Below are 19,394 nucleotides of genomic sequence, written 5' to 3'. Positions count from 1 at the left end.
GAGAGGAGGGGAGGATCACAGTGGAGAGGAGGGGAAACCCCAGCGGAGAGGAGGGGAGACCACAGCGGAGAGGAGGAAGGACCCACAGCGTCGAGGAGGGGAGGACCACAGCAGAGAGGAGGGGAGGCCCCAGCAGAGAGGAGGAAGGACCCACAGTGGACAGGAGGGGAGGACCACAGCAGAGAGGATGGAAGACCCACAGCGGAGAGGTGGGAGGACCACCGGGGCATGTGTGGCGCTGACGTGGCTGGCTGCCATGTGCTCCATGGTTTGAATGCATCCTCCAAATTTCATGTGTGGGAAACTTAATCCTCAACAGGGCAGTACTGAGAGGTGGAGCGTTTAAGAGGTGACTGGATCATGAGGACTCTGCCCTCATGAATGGATTAGGGGATTAATGGGTTAATGGACCAGTGGGTTATCAGGGAGTGGAACTGTTGGCTTAATAAGAAGGGAGCCCTGAGCTGGTCTGTGAGTACACTCAGCCCCCTCGCCACAGGGTGCACTGCAACGCCTTGGGACCCTGCAGAGCCCCCACAGCAAGAAGGTCCTCACCAGATGCAGCCCCTTACCCCTAGATTCTCAGCCTCCATCGCTTAAGAAATAGATTCCTTTTATTTATAAAGTACCGAGTTTCAGGTATTCTGTTATAAGCAACAGAAAACAGACTCAAACAGGGAGTTCGATTTGTATGAAGAAAGAGCAGTGCCCAGGAGGCCCCAGCATGGGGCCACACCATTCACTGGGGAGAAAGTGGTTTGGGAGAGTGGGCACCAATGGGTTCGTTCTGCCTTGTTGTTAAAGATACAGGTGCCTAATAGACTTCCAAACAGAGATAACCAGCAGACAGTGGATGAGACATCACTGGGTGCCTCACGTGCTGGTCATGTGAAGAGGTGGGGAAGACCTGGCTCAGGCTCTCAGGCCACCCTCACACTGGTGTTCACTGATTCCTCCCTGCCTCTTCCCAGTTGTTCCTCCCTGGCTAAGCCCCCTCCTCCCGGGCCCCAGACGGTCTGTGGATGGTGGTATCAGTTACCTTGTCATGCTGCCAGGCCCTTGTGGGAAGGCCTGCATGATGGGACCTCAGGCAATGCTCTCCCTGGGCGGCATCCTTCAGTTCATTTCCCTAGGACAAAAGGAAAGGACATGTGAGATGGTGCCCCAGTGTTCAGAGACTTGGTAGAGTGCAGGGGTTAGGAGCTCTGATTTGGAAATGAAACCCAAGGTTGGGCACCGATTCTGCAATCCATAAGCTGTGTATGAGTTGGGACTGATTTCTCTCTTTTTTCCAAACTGTAAGTTTACTAATCTACAAAATGCAATGATGTTATACTTTATGGTGATTAGACATAATAAAATACTATATATTAATAACTTAGTGTCTGTGTCCTAAAAAAGCAACAGAACTTCTCACCAATTGGAGTTATTAAGCTTTGACCTATCCCTTTCCCAATGAACACTGCTCCAAGCATACAGCCACAATGAACATAGAGAAAGTTTAGCAAGATTTAGCCACTCAAAAATAACATAAAACTTTCCAAGGACTAGATGGCTAGAACACAACGTGGTGAGTGGAACTCCTGGAACCTTGTAGATTCGGAGTCCAAAAATAGGCAGGGAGAACTGAGAGTCCCACTTTTTCAGGATATCCAAGATTCAAGAGACCTGAACTAAGGTCACCACATGACCTGAGGCAACAGTTAAGCCCCCAGACAAAGCTGAAAATAGTCTATCACCTCTGACCAGAACTACAGCTTTTATGAGGTGATGCACCTAGAGAGTCAAGAGGGAGGAGACCCTATTTTAGGCTCATTTTTAGGGCTTGTCTTACTCTCGAATATCACCATGGCACAGCAACTCTGAGCTGCCAATAATAAAATCTAATTCAAGACTGGGAGCACCTAAGGTATGATACAGTAACTACAAATAGGTAGGAGAGGGAGAGTGAGCACAGAAATGGGAGTAAGAATCTCTCATTCAAGATGAGTCTGAAAAGAGTAATTGCAGAACACATAAAGAAAACTAACCCTACTAAAGAGATCCCACAAAATTAATAATCGGGAAGAATTTACTCCAGAGGAAATAAAAATAATAAAGCAACCTGAAAAGGACTTCAATAAGTAAGTTGAGAATCCTAAAAGAAGGAATGATATCCATTACAAAAGGTCAAAAGAGACGCAGAGGGATAATCAAGGACTCACAGTGGAAGGCTGCTGGAACCACACCAGCTACCAGCTGTCAGGCTGAAAACTTCTTTTTCCCCCATTGTTCAAGTTTGTTCTCTGACCACACCCTAGATGAATTAATGCTGGTGGGACACTCCCTTGAATTGATCTGGTTCATCTCCATTATAATATTTCGAGTGCTCAGAGTCTAGGCTCCATTCACACTCACAGTAGAAAAGCAGCAGGGAATCACTGGTTTCAACACCTCCCACAAGGAGAGAGGCTCCTCCTGGCTATTTTCAGCTTCCTTTTTTCAGTCAACCTTCCCTTTCTCTTAGCCACAGTCAAAACGAGCCCTGCTACTGCCTGGCATCTACATTTTCACAACAATAAAACACAGCAAAGGAACCCAAACATAAAAGACTGTGGTGCTTTGTTCTGGGAAACAATGATTCCCCCAGCCTGTGGGAAAGTGATTGATAATGGAGCGATTCCCTTCTCTCTTCTGAGATGGTCTGGATGGCGTAACATTTAGCGTTGTCTTTCTCAAGCAAAGCAGATCATCATGCAGTCCCACACTGGTTTCTTGAGAGAACTGAAGATTCTTTGGCATATCCCACATAGGGGAATCCCTGGGGGTCTTAGGGGGTGGAATGGGTGTACTAATCAAAACACCTGGCTGCTGACCTCAGAGGCTGACATGCCCCAAGGTAAACTAAGGCAGCAACAGCTCAGAAAATTTGAGAACAACAGACATTTGAAATAGGGGTTAGATGATGAGTTCTGAGGTCAAATGGCTCAACACAAACTGGAGCCCTCCCAAATGTGACCTTGGACAAGCTGCCTGGTATCCCTGCATTCTCTGTGACTTAAGGATGTAAAAGCTGTCATCCTAGCAGATGTTATGAGGATTCAAGGACATCAATCTCACAGAACATTGAGCACATCTTACTGCACAGGGTCAAGGCTCAAACAAGCGGCCCCTTCCCTCCCAAAGGCACAGCAACGGCTGCCTGCCTCTTCTATGTTCTGCCACCAAACAGCCACCTGGTTCACACCATCCGCCTCTCTCTGCATCTCATTTAGGAAGAGTGAACTGTAAGAATGGAGCACAGGGAAGAGAAACAAGGCTGGTCTTTCACCCAATTTTCTGGTGGTTGTAGAAATGCTTACATCTATCTATTTTACTTATATTCCATCTCAGTGATTCAAGGTCAGTTGCTTAACCCATGAAATGAAATCAATCTTCCCAGGAAAAAAGCTCAGAATCTTAATCCATGATATTCCCATGCAAAGGGAGAGAAACATCTTCATCTCTTTCCAGTGTAGCCTCCCAAATTGGCCCAAGCGTGAATAGGCACTGAAGTCAGGTACCACTTACTATACTGGGCGCAGCCTGCTAAAAGCAGCCAGTCACAGGGAGAGCTACTGAAAAGCAACACTGTCTTGAAACTAACGACCCCCCCACCCCACACTTCAAGAATCACAAAAGACTTAGCCAAGTGCCAAAGCCCTTCCTACCTGGATGGTAAAAGAAACCCACTCAGTGACAAAGACAGCCAGGTAAAGGCACAAAGAAAATGGCAAAGGTACCAACTTGAGCCTCCTCCAACTATGAGACTTTATTTGCCAGATTACAAGCATCTCACATTGTCCATGCTTGTTTACCCTGAAGGAGCCCAGAGGTGGGCACAGGGACCCGTGGTTCCACACACAGCTCAGCAGGGAAGCCAGCATTTGTCCCCACTGTCCCCTGTGGTGGTGGGCACAGATACCTCCCTGACATGCATGTGTTTGCAGGCCTTGGAGGGAAATTCAGAGTCTTCTGCTCACCTTTCTGATCCTGTGAAGATGCTGAACAGCAAGGTGACTTACCCTGGAAGGCCTCCTAACTGACCCTGTGCGCTAAGAGAGCTGTCCACCCAGGGAAGTGGGCAGTACCCCGATTAAATCAAGCCTTCCTGAATTAATCAGAGCCGCTGAAGAAATGCCACCAAGCAAAATGCAGATCACTACACGCTGGTTGCACACTTGAGACCAGAAGGGCTCTGAAATGTGGGCCTGGAATTGCAATACAACAAAACGAGAGTCCCCAGCAGCCAGCGCGGTGGCACCAGCCATGACAATCCCCAGGAGGAGGAAGAGGAGGAAGACGGGGCGGGGGCGGACTAACATAATCTAACACTGTCTGAGTAACAGGGTTTTCTACAGCCTGGGGGGAGGCACCAGCACATGGGCACCTCAGATCACACAAACGCACGTGTGGTTCCATGCTGCAGAGTAACTGACACCCTCGCTGGGTCCCCCATCGTGGGGTTTTGACGCTGTTGAGTACCGACCACATCTGGGTGCCCAGTAGTCTAGTGTGATGACTCATGCCCGCCGCCTAGTGACAGGGAGCTGGTGACTCCCATGCTGCTGAGACCCTGGCGGGGAAACTTTCTCAGCTCCAGCTGTAGGAACCACCCCCGTCTCAGCTTTGTGACCTGAAATATAACAATCGTGAGAAGAGAAAACCTGGCTTCCAGATCTCTCTGCTTCTTCAGAAATGGAATGGCTTTCTTTTCCAGGGAAGGACACGTAAGCATTGTGACCAGAATCGCTTCTGTCTCCAATCCCTTGAGGTTAAGGCCACACACAAGAGGGGTGAGGGTTCCCAGCCCATGGGTGCCCTCTGGAGACAGGGCCTACCCCATAAGAATCAAAACACACCATCTGTGGAATTTATCATCTGCAGCCACAGAGAGGAAGCACACTTCCTTACTTCCACTCATGCCCACCGGAGCCTTCGGGGTTTGGTTTGAAGACTCCTAGCACCACGTGTCAGCAAAACCCCCTCCCAGGGCAGCTACAGAATACGCCAGTTAAGGAGAAAGTTTAATCCATTGCTATCCACTAACACATTAAACAGGAATGCCTTCATTTTCTTTTCTAGTTGCTGTGTTGCAAAATGATGGGCAAAAAGTGAATTCTAATGAGGATGAGGGAGGAAGGAAAAGCACCAAGCAAGCCTCCCAAATGCCTCCGCTCACTGGGAGAGGCGCGCAACACGCACCACGGACAGGGCCAGACGTTCTAGAGGTTAGGGAACGCGGCAACCGGCCCGCCCAGGCCACGCTCCTAGACAGCAGCTGCGACCCTGTCCCTCCTGTGGGGGCCATGTGGGGACAGAAACCAGCCCTGACAGCTCTCCGTGTCTTTAGGAGCTGCAATGCTGGGTTTCCATCCAAAACATCCCTGTTGGGATATGGCGGCTACTAATTCAAAACACACACACCATGGACTCCCTCCCAAAACAAACGTGTCTGCAGGTGGAATTCAACTTAAAGGTAGGGGCTCCCTACCTTTGGGACTCCCTCCCAAAACAAACGTGTCAAAACGGCCAGACTTGCATAGAGTCCAAGTGCAGGTGAGGTGAGGGAGGTGCAGGGAGCCCCCGGGGGAGGGTGTGTGTGGACTCCCTGTGTACAGGGAGAGGAGGAGCAGCTGGGTTTCCACAGAGGATGCCCCATGGTGCCTGAGGCCACCTCCCGCCTGCTGTGGACTGAATCGCATCTCCCCAGATTCTTACCTTGAAGCCCTGGCGCCCAGGGTGACTATATTTAGAGACAGGGCTCCTAGGAGGTACTGAAGATTACATGAGGTCATGAGATCCTAACCTGGTGGGGCGGGGGCTTTCCAAGAGGAGGACAATCTTGGTCTCTCTCTGTCTCATGCTGCCTATTTCGGTTTTCTTTCTGCCTCTGTCAGTCTTTCTGTCTCACTTTTCTGTCTCTGTCTCTGTCTCTCTGCCTGTCTCTCTGTCTCTCCCAGTCTCATCTGCCTCTCTCTCTNACCCCTAGATTCTCAGCCTCCATCGCTTAAGAAATAGATTCCTTTTATTTATAAAGTACCGAGTTTCAGGTATTCTGTTATAAGCAACAGAAAACAGACTCAAACAGGGAGTTCGATTTGTATGAAGAAAGAGCAGTGCCCAGGAGGCCCCAGCATGGGGCCACACCATTCACTGGGGAGAAAGTGGTTTGGGAGAGTGGGCACCAATGGGTTCGTTCTGCCTTGTTGTTAAAGATACAGGTGCCTAATAGACTTCCAAACAGAGATAACCAGCAGACAGTGGATGAGACATCACTGGGTGCCTCACGTGCTGGTCATGTGAAGAGGTGGGGAAGACCTGGCTCAGGCTCTCAGGCCACCCTCACACTGGTGTTCACTGATTCCTCCCTGCCTCTTCCCAGTTGTTCCTCCCTGGCTAAGCCCCCTCCTCCCGGGCCCCAGACGGTCTGTGGATGGTGGTATCAGTTACCTTGTCATGCTGCCAGGCCCTTGTGGGAAGGCCTGCATGATGGGACCTCAGGCAATGCTCTCCCTGGGCGGCATCCTTCAGTTCATTTCCCTAGGACAAAAGGAAAGGACATGTGAGATGGTGCCCCAGTGTTCAGAGACTTGGTAGAGTGCAGGGGTTAGGAGCTCTGATTTGGAAATGAAACCCAAGGTTGGGCACCGATTCTGCAATCCATAAGCTGTGTATGAGTTGGGACTGATTTCTCTCTTTTTTCCAAACTGTAAGTTTACTAATCTACAAAATGCAATGATGTTATACTTTATGGTGATTAGACATAATAAAATACTATATATTAATAACTTAGTGTCTGTGTCCTAAAAAAGCAACAGAACTTCTCACCAATTGGAGTTATTAAGCTTTGACCTATCCCTTTCCCAATGAACACTGCTCCAAGCATACAGCCACAATGAACATAGAGAAAGTTTAGCAAGATTTAGCCACTCAAAAATAACATAAAACTTTCCAAGGACTAGATGGCTAGAACACAACGTGGTGAGTGGAACTCCTGGAACCTTGTAGATTCGGAGTCCAAAAATAGGCAGGGAGAACTGAGAGTCCCACTTTTTCAGGATATCCAAGATTCAAGAGACCTGAACTAAGGTCACCACATGACCTGAGGCAACAGTTAAGCCCCCAGACAAAGCTGAAAATAGTCTATCACCTCTGACCAGAACTACAGCTTTTATGAGGTGATGCACCTAGAGAGTCAAGAGGGAGGAGACCCTATTTTAGGCTCATTTTTAGGGCTTGTCTTACTCTCGAATATCACCATGGCACAGCAACTCTGAGCTGCCAATAATAAAATCTAATTCAAGACTGGGAGCACCTAAGGTATGATACAGTAACTACAAATAGGTAGGAGAGGGAGAGTGAGCACAGAAATGGGAGTAAGAATCTCTCATTCAAGATGAGTCTGAAAAGAGTAATTGCAGAACACATAAAGAAAACTAACCCTACTAAAGAGATCCCACAAAATTAATAATCGGGAAGAATTTACTCCAGAGGAAATAAAAATAATAAAGCAACCTGAAAAGGACTTCAATAAGTAAGTTGAGAATCCTAAAAGAAGGAATGATATCCATTACAAAAGGTCAAAAGAGACGCAGAGGGATAATCAAGGACTCACAGTGGAAGGCTGCTGGAACCACACCAGCTACCAGCTGTCAGGCTGAAAACTTCTTTTTCCCCCATTGTTCAAGTTTGTTCTCTGACCACACCCTAGATGAATTAATGCTGGTGGGACACTCCCTTGAATTGATCTGGTTCATCTCCATTATAATATTTCGAGTGCTCAGAGTCTAGGCTCCATTCACACTCACAGTAGAAAAGCAGCAGGGAATCACTGGTTTCAACACCTCCCACAAGGAGAGAGGCTCCTCCTGGCTATTTTCAGCTTCCTTTTTTCAGTCAACCTTCCCTTTCTCTTAGCCACAGTCAAAACGAGCCCTGCTACTGCCTGGCATCTACATTTTCACAACAATAAAACACAGCAAAGGAACCCAAACATAAAAGACTGTGGTGCTTTGTTCTGGGAAACAATGATTCCCCCAGCCTGTGGGAAAGTGATTGATAATGGAGCGATTCCCTTCTCTCTTCTGAGATGGTCTGGATGGCGTAACATTTAGCGTTGTCTTTCTCAAGCAAAGCAGATCATCATGCAGTCCCACACTGGTTTCTTGAGAGAACTGAAGATTCTTTGGCATATCCCACATAGGGGAATCCCTGGGGGTCTTAGGGGGTGGAATGGGTGTACTAATCAAAACACCTGGCTGCTGACCTCAGAGGCTGACATGCCCCAAGGTAAACTAAGGCAGCAACAGCTCAGAAAATTTGAGAACAACAGACATTTGAAATAGGGGTTAGATGATGAGTTCTGAGGTCAAATGGCTCAACACAAACTGGAGCCCTCCCAAATGTGACCTTGGACAAGCTGCCTGGTATCCCTGCATTCTCTGTGACTTAAGGATGTAAAAGCTGTCATCCTAGCAGATGTTATGAGGATTCAAGGACATCAATCTCACAGAACATTGAGCACATCTTACTGCACAGGGTCAAGGCTCAAACAAGCGGCCCCTTCCCTCCCAAAGGCACAGCAACGGCTGCCTGCCTCTTCTATGTTCTGCCACCAAACAGCCACCTGGTTCACACCATCCGCCTCTCTCTGCATCTCATTTAGGAAGAGTGAACTGTAAGAATGGAGCACAGGGAAGAGAAACAAGGCTGGTCTTTCACCCAATTTTCTGGTGGTTGTAGAAATGCTTACATCTATCTATTTTACTTATATTCCATCTCAGTGATTCAAGGTCAGTTGCTTAACCCATGAAATGAAATCAATCTTCCCAGGAAAAAAGCTCAGAATCTTAATCCATGATATTCCCATGCAAAGGGAGAGAAACATCTTCATCTCTTTCCAGTGTAGCCTCCCAAATTGGCCCAAGCGTGAATAGGCACTGAAGTCAGGTACCACTTACTATACTGGGCGCAGCCTGCTAAAAGCAGCCAGTCACAGGGAGAGCTACTGAAAAGCAACACTGTCTTGAAACTAACGACCCCCCCACCCCACACTTCAAGAATCACAAAAGACTTAGCCAAGTGCCAAAGCCCTTCCTACCTGGATGGTAAAAGAAACCCACTCAGTGACAAAGACAGCCAGGTAAAGGCACAAAGAAAATGGCAAAGGTACCAACTTGAGCCTCCTCCAACTATGAGACTTTATTTGCCAGATTACAAGCATCTCACATTGTCCATGCTTGTTTACCCTGAAGGAGCCCAGAGGTGGGCACAGGGACCCGTGGTTCCACACACAGCTCAGCAGGGAAGCCAGCATTTGTCCCCACTGTCCCCTGTGGTGGTGGGCACAGATACCTCCCTGACATGCATGTGTTTGCAGGCCTTGGAGGGAAATTCAGAGTCTTCTGCTCACCTTTCTGATCCTGTGAAGATGCTGAACAGCAAGGTGACTTACCCTGGAAGGCCTCCTAACTGACCCTGTGCGCTAAGAGAGCTGTCCACCCAGGGAAGTGGGCAGTACCCCGATTAAATCAAGCCTTCCTGAATTAATCAGAGCCGCTGAAGAAATGCCACCAAGCAAAATGCAGATCACTACACGCTGGTTGCACACTTGAGACCAGAAGGGCTCTGAAATGTGGGCCTGGAATTGCAATACAACAAAACGAGAGTCCCCAGCAGCCAGCGCGGTGGCACCAGCCATGACAATCCCCAGGAGGAGGAAGAGGAGGAAGACGGGGCGGGGGCGGACTAACATAATCTAACACTGTCTGAGTAACAGGGTTTTCTACAGCCTGGGGGGAGGCACCAGCACATGGGCACCTCAGATCACACAAACGCACGTGTGGTTCCATGCTGCAAAGTAACTGACACCCTCGCTGGGTCCCCCATCGTGGGGTTTTGACGCTGTTGAGTACCGACCACATCTGGGTGCCCAGTAGTCTAGTGTGATGACTCATGCCCGCCGCCTAGTGACAGGGAGCTGGTGACTCCCATGCTGCTGAGACCCTGGCGGGGAAACTTTCTCAGCTCCAGCTGTAGGAACCACCCCCGTCTCAGCTTTGTGACCTGAAATATAACAATCGTGAGAAGAGAAAACCTGGCTTCCAGATCTCTCTGCTTCTTCAGAAATGGAATGGCTTTCTTTTCCAGGGAAGGACACGTAAGCATTGTGACCAGAATCGCTTCTGTCTCCAATCCCTTGAGGTTAAGGCCACACACAAGAGGGGTGAGGGTTCCCAGCCCATGGGTGCCCTCTGGAGACAGGGCCTACCCCATAAGAATCAAAACACACCATCTGTGGAATTTATCATCTGCAGCCACAGAGAGGAAGCACACTTCCTTACTTCCACTCATGCCCACCGGAGCCTTCGGGGTTTGGTTTGAAGACTCCTAGCACCACGTGTCAGCAAAACCCCCTCCCAGGGCAGCTACAGAATACGCCAGTTAAGGAGAAAGTTTAATCCATTGCTATCCACTAACACATTAAACAGGAATGCCTTCATTTTCTTTTCTAGTTGCTGTGTTGCAAAATGATGGGCAAAAAGTGAATTCTAATGAGGATGAGGGAGGAAGGAAAAGCACCAAGCAAGCCTCCCAAATGCCTCCGCTCACTGGGAGAGGCGCGCAACACGCACCACGGACAGGGCCAGACGTTCTAGAGGTTAGGGAACGCGGCAACCGGCCCGCCCAGGCCACGCTCCTAGACAGCAGCTGCGACCCTGTCCCTCCTGTGGGGGCCATGTGGGGACAGAAACCAGCCCTGACAGCTCTCCGTGTCTTTAGGAGCTGCAATGCTGGGTTTCCATCCAAAACATCCCTGTTGGGATATGGCGGCTACTAATTCAAAACACACACACCATGGACTCCCTCCCAAAACAAACGTGTCTGCAGGTGGAATTCAACTTAAAGGTAGGGGCTCCCTACCTTTGGGACTCCCTCCCAAAACAAACGTGTCAAAACGGCCAGACTTGCATAGAGTCCAAGTGCAGGTGAGGTGAGGGAGGTGCAGGGAGCCCCCGGGGGAGGGTGTGTGTGGACTCCCTGTGTACAGGGAGAGGAGGAGCAGCTGGGTTTCCACAGAGGATGCCCCATGGTGCCTGAGGCCACCTCCCGCCTGCTGTGGACTGAATCGCATCTCCCCAGATTCTTACCTTGAAGCCCTGGCGCCCAGGGTGACTATATTTAGAGACAGGGCTCCTAGGAGGTACTGAAGATTACATGAGGTCATGAGATCCTAACCTGGTGGGGCGGGGGCTTTCCAAGAGGAGGACAATCTTGGTCTCTCTCTGTCTCATGCTGCCTATTTCGGTTTTCTTTCTGCCTCTGTCAGTCTTTCTGTCTCACCTCTCTGTCTCCACATCTGTTTCTCTGCTTCTCCTTCTGTCTCTCCCAGTCTCATCTGCCTCTCTCTCTCTCTGCCTCCATGTCTCTCTGTGTCTCTGTTTCTCTGCCTCTCTGTCTCTATTTCTGTGTGGGGAAGGGGGGTTCTCTCCCTCCAGCTCTCTCTGTCCCCCACCCACCACCTGGCCACGTGAGGACACAGTGGGAAAACAGCCATCTACAAGTCAAGAAGCAGCTTGCACCAGGAACGGAACCAGCCAGCAGCTCGGTCCTGGACTTCCAGCCTCCAGGACCATGAGAAAGGCGAGCTCTGTGATTTACGCTGCCCGGTCCGTGGGATATCGCTACGGCAGCCCGAGCTAGTGCACAGCCCCTGCTAAAGCAGCCAGGTGTGGACAGGAGCCTTTCCAGAGTCTCCCGAGGCAGCTCGAAGGCTTGTCCAGGAAGAAACCAGGACTTCTGAAGATACCACCTTCCCCATCAGGAGCTCCGGTTAAATCCCCATTTCAATGGACAAGGTGGCCACCTCTCTGGGGGAGAAACTGACATGAGAAAGGAAAAGGAAGGTTCTTTCGATAACTTGTTGATTTATTTCACTAATCCCTCCATCACCACCACCAAGTGAGTAGGTGCCAGTACGTGGCTCGGCAGGGGGCCCAGAATGAGGGGTGAGGAACAGCCCCGCCCCCAGGCTGGAGGGTGCAGACAGCCCAGGGCATTCCGAGTGGGGATGGCAGGAACACAGGTTGCTATGGGGAGAGGCGAGAGACGAATTCTGTCTCTCCTGGCACGGGTCTGGTCTCAGAGGTGGGTAAGAGGGTCCACCCAGCACAAACACATAAGAAATGCATGAAAGACACAGCAAGACTTCTGGCTCCCAGGACCTGCCATCCGCACTACAGGATTCAAAACCATAAACACCCAGTCTCCTGGCCACATGGGACAGGACACAGTGAGACACTTCCTTGAGGCCTCTGCTCCATTGGCCTCAAAGTAAAGAGGCTTCCTGCAGGTGCCGGGATGGCACGACAGCCCTGGAGATGGACGCTGCTCCGGAGTGGGGGAGGATTTGGACAGGGAAGCACCTCTGAGACAGCGGACATGTTAATTAACCTGGCACGTCTTTCCCAACGCATCAATGCAATTAATTCTTGTGTAAATGCAATGCAGCCTCCCAAGAGTACAGCAGCTCCTTCTCTGCTCTTCTGTGTCCTCTACCTGTGGTTCCAGAGGCATGAACCCAGCTGGGCTACCGGTGGCCTCAAGCAGAGCCTAGCAGGGGACATCCTCGCATGTGACTAGCCCCACAGCGAAGAGAACACACAACGTGGAGAGAGGCTGGACGGGCGCTGGGCGTGGCAGGCATGGAGAGGCAAGAAGGGTTGGGCGGTGAGGACTTTGTGAGCTTCAGTGAGGAGTTTGTACTTTATATAGAATGAAATGCAGGAGTTGTCAAAAGTGTTTAAATGAAATAATTAAAAAAAAAATCTGCACTTGAGAAATACCGTCTGGACGGTAAAGGGATTGAAGAGGGTCAGGCTGAAGCCAAAGAGACCAATTTACACTTATTTAGGGAACAAGTGCCAGCAGCCCGAACTGAGATGATGGTAGCAGAATGAGGAAGGCGGGTCCAGGAATTATGAAAGCAGGTGGAATAGCACGGCTTGGCGATGAGAGAAGGTGGTGTCACATTCTGGCTTGGGGCTGCAGATGCAGGGAGGGAGAAAGCACGGGTTTAAGGGATGGGCCATGTTCAGTGGTGCTGGGGCCTGGTGAGTGTGAGACCCCACATGAGGCCCAGTGGGAATGCTCAGCAGACAGTTCCCCATGTGGCCCAGAGCTCAGGAAGGAGAGCCTGGCCCAGACTCAGGTGAAAGTTGCACTGATACAGATGCCACGTTGAGTTGTGGGAGGGAGGAGCTCTCAGCAAGATTAAGGATAAGGAGACAGAGCTGGGCTGGCACAGATCACAAATGGGCCTGAGCGGATCCTGTAGAGTGCAGGGCAGAAGCAACAGGAAGCCAGCCCTGGGCTGTCTTAGAAGCTGAGTGACCGGAGCCTTGAGAGCAGGGGCCAGCAGGTCAGCTGCTGCCCAGAAGCCAAGCAGGATGAGGATGGCACAGCGTCTCATGGATGCAGCATCACGGACATCTCCATGACCTCCAGGAGAGGTTCTGGTGATGGGATAAACAGAGGACAGCATCAATGGGTGGGAGATGAAGAGGAAAAGGGAGGAAATGCTTTTTGCAGAGTGCTGGGTGAGAAGAGGCACAGGGAGACGAGGCCATTATTTGAGCCTCTTGGCGCATGGATGACCAAGGAAGGTGGAGACAGAAGGCCCTGGGGGCAGTGGCAGAGTCAGTGACTCCACCTTCCCCCCACAGGCGAGTGGGGAGTGGATGGCTGTCGGAAACAGTGACCCTCCAGCGGGCCCAGTCAATGCTGAGGGCGGTAATATTCATAGGGGGATTGGAGGGCACAGATGGGCACACTTTGAGGGCAGCAGAGAGAAGCAGGGGGCACTTGGGGATGAGATTGTGTGGGGGAGATGACACGGGGGGCTCGTGCTGGATGATGTGGCACCTTTGATTCCTTGGGCTTCTATGCTGAGCCAAGAACCAACACAAGCTCTTTGCTTTCCTCCTCTTCCTTCTGAAATCTCATCCAGTCCTCCCAGCACTGCCATGTGGCAGACACACTTGCTATCCTGCTTGTCAGGGAAGAAACTCATGTGCAAGGAGGTTAAGTAACTGAGTGAGCAGCCTCCCCCAAGCATGCTGAGGGGTGGGTCTCAAGCCCAGGCAGTGCGGCTCTCGGGTTTGAGACCTCCTGCTCCCCACCCCAATTCACCTCTGATTCTCCTTAGGAAGACCATCTCCCAGCTGCTCCCTGGGTCCTGAGGCCCAGAGCAAGGTTCAGAAACGCCTCCAGTTGGCAGAGGTGGGGGGTTCTGGAAGGACTGGGGCATCTTCCCTTGCACTGGGGGCTGCAGACAGTCTTGGGGACCTAAAAAGTATTTTCTGGTATTTTTACTTCCATGAATCTCCAAGAATATATAAAGGAATAACTGTGTACCCTATTCAGGATCAAAGGCCAACATCTGCATTTGGGTTTGCGGCCCTGATACGCCAGCCTGAGAATCACCATATCGACTGTCCTGAGATGATGAAAAATGAGGAAGGCTAACTTCAACGGGGCTTTTGTGCTCGATGAAAGCCAGGTGACTTCTGCAGGCTCAGGCAGCAAAGATTTTGCAAGAGTTTGAAAGAGATCAATAGGAGGAACTGAATCAACTTCCCGCCAACTGTACGATGGCGTTAACTTTACCTATAAGAGGAAATGTGATTTAAGTAAAATATCACATGACACATTAAGTCAGAGTGAGTTTGGGTTTTGGATCTTATTGGCCTCTTGAAGTTGTTTCTCTTTGATCTGCTAATTCATTTTGGCCTTATGATTTAGAAAAGCCATAAAAATTTTATAGCTGGTTTTACCTCTGGACACATGTAATTACATAATGAATTATAAATACATAACCATATTATGCTCAAACGTAGACTATGTAGTTATAATATGCAAGTCTCGTAGAATAATATTATATAAGAAAGATGTAATTATCAATTATAATAACGTATAATAAAAATAATCTAAGTCAACACTGGCGTGTGCTTGGTAATATTTTTCTTTCTGAAAAGGCTTCGTAGGTGGTGCTTGCCTAAAGGCAGGGATGGGAGAGTAACGTGAAGAAGGAAAGGGAAGAAAAGCCTGTTGGTGTGAAGCCTGGAGAGGGAGCCTGAACTGAGTGAGGGAGAAACCCAGGATGGAAGGCGAGTGATTGCTGCTGTCCAGGGTCCTGACGGTAACTGTGCCCCACTCCAGACCGGCCCTTTAGGTCAACGCCCGGGCGAGGGGTTGCTGCTGTCCAGGGTCCTGACGGTAACTGTGCCCCACTCCAGCCCGCCCCTTGAAGTCAAGGCCCAGGGCAGTCAGCTAAGTCACCCAGGGTGTGGAGGGACTACTAGGAGAACCTGGGCTTGAAACCTACCCTAACACTGACTAGACATAATTTGGGGAAAATTATTTAGCCTTTCTAAGTATTCTTGGCAATGTAAGTGAGATAATTCATATAAATGTACTTTTCAAGTTGTAAAGGGCAATTTGAATGTGAAATATTATGCTAATAAAGGGATTGGCACTAAAACAATTGCTTCTGGTTTCCCAGTGGGCAGTGGGGAGAGGGTGGCTGGGGAGGCTGGAGGGTAGCTCCAAATGTCTCAGTTCCCTACTATTTTCAGAAACTTGCTTCAACCATGACTGATACATGCTATTCCTGATCCGTTTGATATTTCAGCATTGCACATATGCCAATAATGCAGTTGCAGGGAAGCACATGGTGCTATTTAAAAACTGTGTTCCTAACACAGGTTAGAGACAAGCTCAAGTGGAAAAATATAAGGCACGAAGCAGATTCTCAGGCGAGTTTGTGACATTTACATTCAACTTTTAAATAAGGCTTCTCTCAGCTTCTGCACAGCAAAAGAAACTATCATCAGGGCAAACAGAAACCTGCAGAATGGGAGAAAATGTTTGCAATCTATCCATTTGACAAAAGTCTGATATCCAGAATCTAAAAGGAACTTAAATTTATAAGAAAAAAAATTAAAAAGTGGGCAAAAAACATGAACAGACACTTTTCAAAAGAAGATATTTATGTGGCCAAGAAACATATGCAAAAAAACTCATCATCACTGATCATTAGAGAAATGCAAATTAAAACCACAAAGAGACACTATCTCATACCAGTCAGAATGGCAATTATTAAAAAGTTAATAAACAACAGATGCTGGTGAGGCTGCAGAGAAATATGAACGCTTTTACACTGTTCATGAGAGTGTAAATTAGTTCAACCATTGTGGAAGACAGTGTGATTGATCCAGCAATCCCATTACTGGGTGTATACCCAAATAAATATAAATAATTCTATTATAAAGATACAGGCACATGTATGTTCATGCAGCACTATTCACAATAGCAAAGACACGGAACCAATCCAAATGTCAATCAATGATAGACTGAATAAAGAAAATGCGGTACTTATACACCATGGAATACTATACAGCCATAAAAAGGAATGAGATCATGTCCTTTGCAGGGACATGGATGGAGTGGGAAGCCATTATCCTCAGCAACCTAACACAGGAACAGAAAACCAAACACCACATGCTCTCACTTAAAAGTGGGAGCTGAACAATGAGAACACATGGACACAGGGAGGGGAAAAACACACTGGGGTCTGTTGGGGGTTGGTGGCAAGGGAAGGCAGAACATCAGGAAAAATAGCTAATGCATGCTGGGCTTAATACTTGGGTGATGAGTTGATAGGTGCAGCAAACCACCATGGCACATGTTTACGTATGTAACAAACCTGCACATCCTCCAGATGTATCCCAGAACTTAAAATTGGATAAATAAGGCTCCTCTCAATAATCATACTTCATCAAATTACAAGTATCTGCAATGCATACTCCAACTTACTAGTAGGAAAGAAGCATGGTTAAATTTATATTTGTTTCATGTCGATCAGTATAATCAGAACACAGGCAGCCCCAAAGGGAACTCTTTTCTACCAAAACAGTGGGGTTGAACTTAGGAGAGGACAATTAAGCCACACAGCTGAGGAGGTCAAAAATGGAAATCCTCATGTATTTCCAGTGGAGATGTAAAATGGTGCAGCCACTGTAGAAAACAGTTTAGTGGTTCCCTAAAAAGTTCAACAGACTCACTACATTACGTAGTAATTTACTCCTACATTTATGGTTTATGCCCAGAGCATTGGAAACAGGTGTTCAAATACTTATACACAAATATCATGGCAGCATTATTCATAATAGCCAAAATGCAGAAACAACCCAAGTATCTGTAGACAGATAAATGGGTAAGCCAAATGTGGTCCACCCATAAAGTGGAATATTCTTCTGCCTACAGAAGGAATGACATGCTGATTCATGCTACAATAGGGATGAACCTCAAAAACATCACACCAGGTAAACAAAGCCAGACACGAACGTTCACATGCTGTATGATTCCATTTACAAGAGATATTCAAGATCAGTAAATCCACAGAGACAGAAAGCAGATTCATGGCTGCCAGGGATGGAAGGAGGAAGGAAAGAGGAGGGGCTACCTAGCAGGTACAGGGTTCCCTTTGGGATGATGGAGATGTTTAGGAACTAGATAGAGGTGATGGTTGCACAACACTGACTGTACTAAATTAAATGCCATTGACTTGCCCACTATAAACGGTTCATTTTATGTTATGTGAATTTTACATCAATTTTTTAAAAAGATGCCACCCAACCTCCCAGCAAAAGAGTCTGATGGGCTAAAAGGCATCAGTCCCCAACTTTTTGGCACCAGGGACCAGTTTCATGGAAGACAAATTTTCCACAGACCAGGGTGGGGGGAATGGTTTATGGGATGAAACATCTATCTCAGATCATCAGACGTTAGATTCTCATAAGGAGCACACAACCTAGATCCCTCGCAGGTGCAGTTCACAACAGGGTTCACTCTCCTATGAGAATCTAATGCTGCAGCTGCTCGGACGGAAGGCAGAGCTTAGGTGGTCATGCTGATCCTGCCTGCTGCCCACCTCCTGCTGTGTGGTGTGGTTCCTAACAGGCCACACCTGTAGTGGTCCATTGCCCCGGGGTTGGGGACCCACACTCTAAGGAAGAGAGACAAATCTGTGTCCCCAACAGCATGTTTCCATGGGTGTCTCCTGTTGAAAAAAATGTCATCTGAGTGCCACTCTAGTGTGTAAAGACATCATCCTTGGGACAATGGAACTTCAGAACACAACCAGTCACTGCATTTCCTTCTCTACCAATCAATAACAATCTGTTCCAATGCTAGAGGGAAAACTGAGCTGGGGAACCTACCGAGACTCGGTATGTTCCATATGGCTCCTGCCCTAGGGACGTTCAAGGGTAATTTTGTTCTATATGTGATTTTAGTATGACCTGTTGACTTCAGAACTAAAACCCTGCATAAAATGAACCTCTACCAAATGCTTGTTCAGACTATATAATGTATGGTAATTTATAAGCAATATTCCCCTGACTCCTGAAAAATGATTCAAGAATGCTTGTAATAAAAATATGTATGCAATAAGCCAGTTAAGAATAACCGTTTTTAAAAGAAAACAATATATAGAAGACTTTATACCAGAAAATCACATAAAAAGGGTTTTTACCTATTGACTGAACATTACATTTATGCTCAGAGCCTGCCAGCTGCTAATGCATGAAGGAAAACCTATCAATTATAACTTTATTAATGTAAAGGATGTGCCTCCTAGGATTTTGCCACAAATAACAAGGCAATGAAAAATATTTGATTGCCTTTAAAAAAAATCACTTGCTTTTTCAAGAGATGATTTATGAGTATTGCTGCAATATGGCGCTACTCCCTAAAAAGCCTGTCTTCTCACCTTCTCCTTCCAGCCTAGGGCTTTTTCTTCATCACGCTTCAAATTCTTGAGCACGGCCACATTCAGTTATATGAGCAACTGAAACGGGTGCTTCTGCAAGCTGGTCCGTGACACAGATTCAGGCTGTGAACTTGTACAAATTGAGCAGCTCTTCATGTTGCCCGCCCAGTCAGGACAACCATGTTCCTCTCCCCAAGGACTGATCACTTTAATTGATAACCGATTGAATTTGCCTTACACACAGAGTGACTCAGAGACCTGCAGGTAATAGAAAATGTGCCCTTGGTGGCTCACGCCTGTAATCCCAGCACTTTGGGAGGCTGAGGCAGGCAGATCACAAGGTCAAGAGATCAAGACCATGGTGAAACCCTGCCTCTACTAAAAAATACAAAAATTAGCTGGGCGTGGTGGCATGCCTGTGGTCCCAGCTACTCAGGAGGCTGAGGGAGGAGAATTGCTTGAACCTGGGAGGCGGAGGTTGCAGTGAGCCGAGATCGCGCCACTCCACTCCAGCCTGGCACCTGGCAACACAGCAAAACTC

At 48.2% G+C, this 19,394-nt stretch overlaps 1 protein-coding gene across 14 annotated transcripts in view; it reads right to left on the bottom strand.

The window, feature by feature from the left end:
* The window catches only part of RIMBP2 (RIMS binding protein 2), a 333,192-nt gene that overhangs the window by 130,408 nt on the left and 183,390 nt on the right, over positions 1 to 19,394 (bottom strand). For 13 of the 14 annotated variants that reach the window (XM_037729915.1, XM_017504520.2, XM_017504523.2 and 10 more), the window contains exon 1: positions 1,040 to 1,125. The exons of the other annotated variant lie outside the window; for it this stretch is intronic. The gene's annotated coding sequence lies outside the window, so the exon portion shown is untranslated. Of the gene's footprint in view, positions 1 to 1,039; positions 1,126 to 19,394 lie in introns of those variants that run through there. 14 annotated transcript variants of the gene reach the window in all.

This window comes from Cebus imitator, unplaced genomic scaffold (genome assembly GCF_001604975.1).
Source record: "Cebus imitator isolate Cc_AM_T3 unplaced genomic scaffold, Cebus_imitator-1.0 Scaffold323, whole genome shotgun sequence".
NCBI classification, from domain to species: domain Eukaryota; kingdom Metazoa; phylum Chordata; class Mammalia; order Primates; family Cebidae; genus Cebus; species Cebus imitator.
The sequence above is the reverse complement of the archived record's forward strand: the minus strand, read 5'-3'. Positions and strand labels throughout refer to the sequence as shown.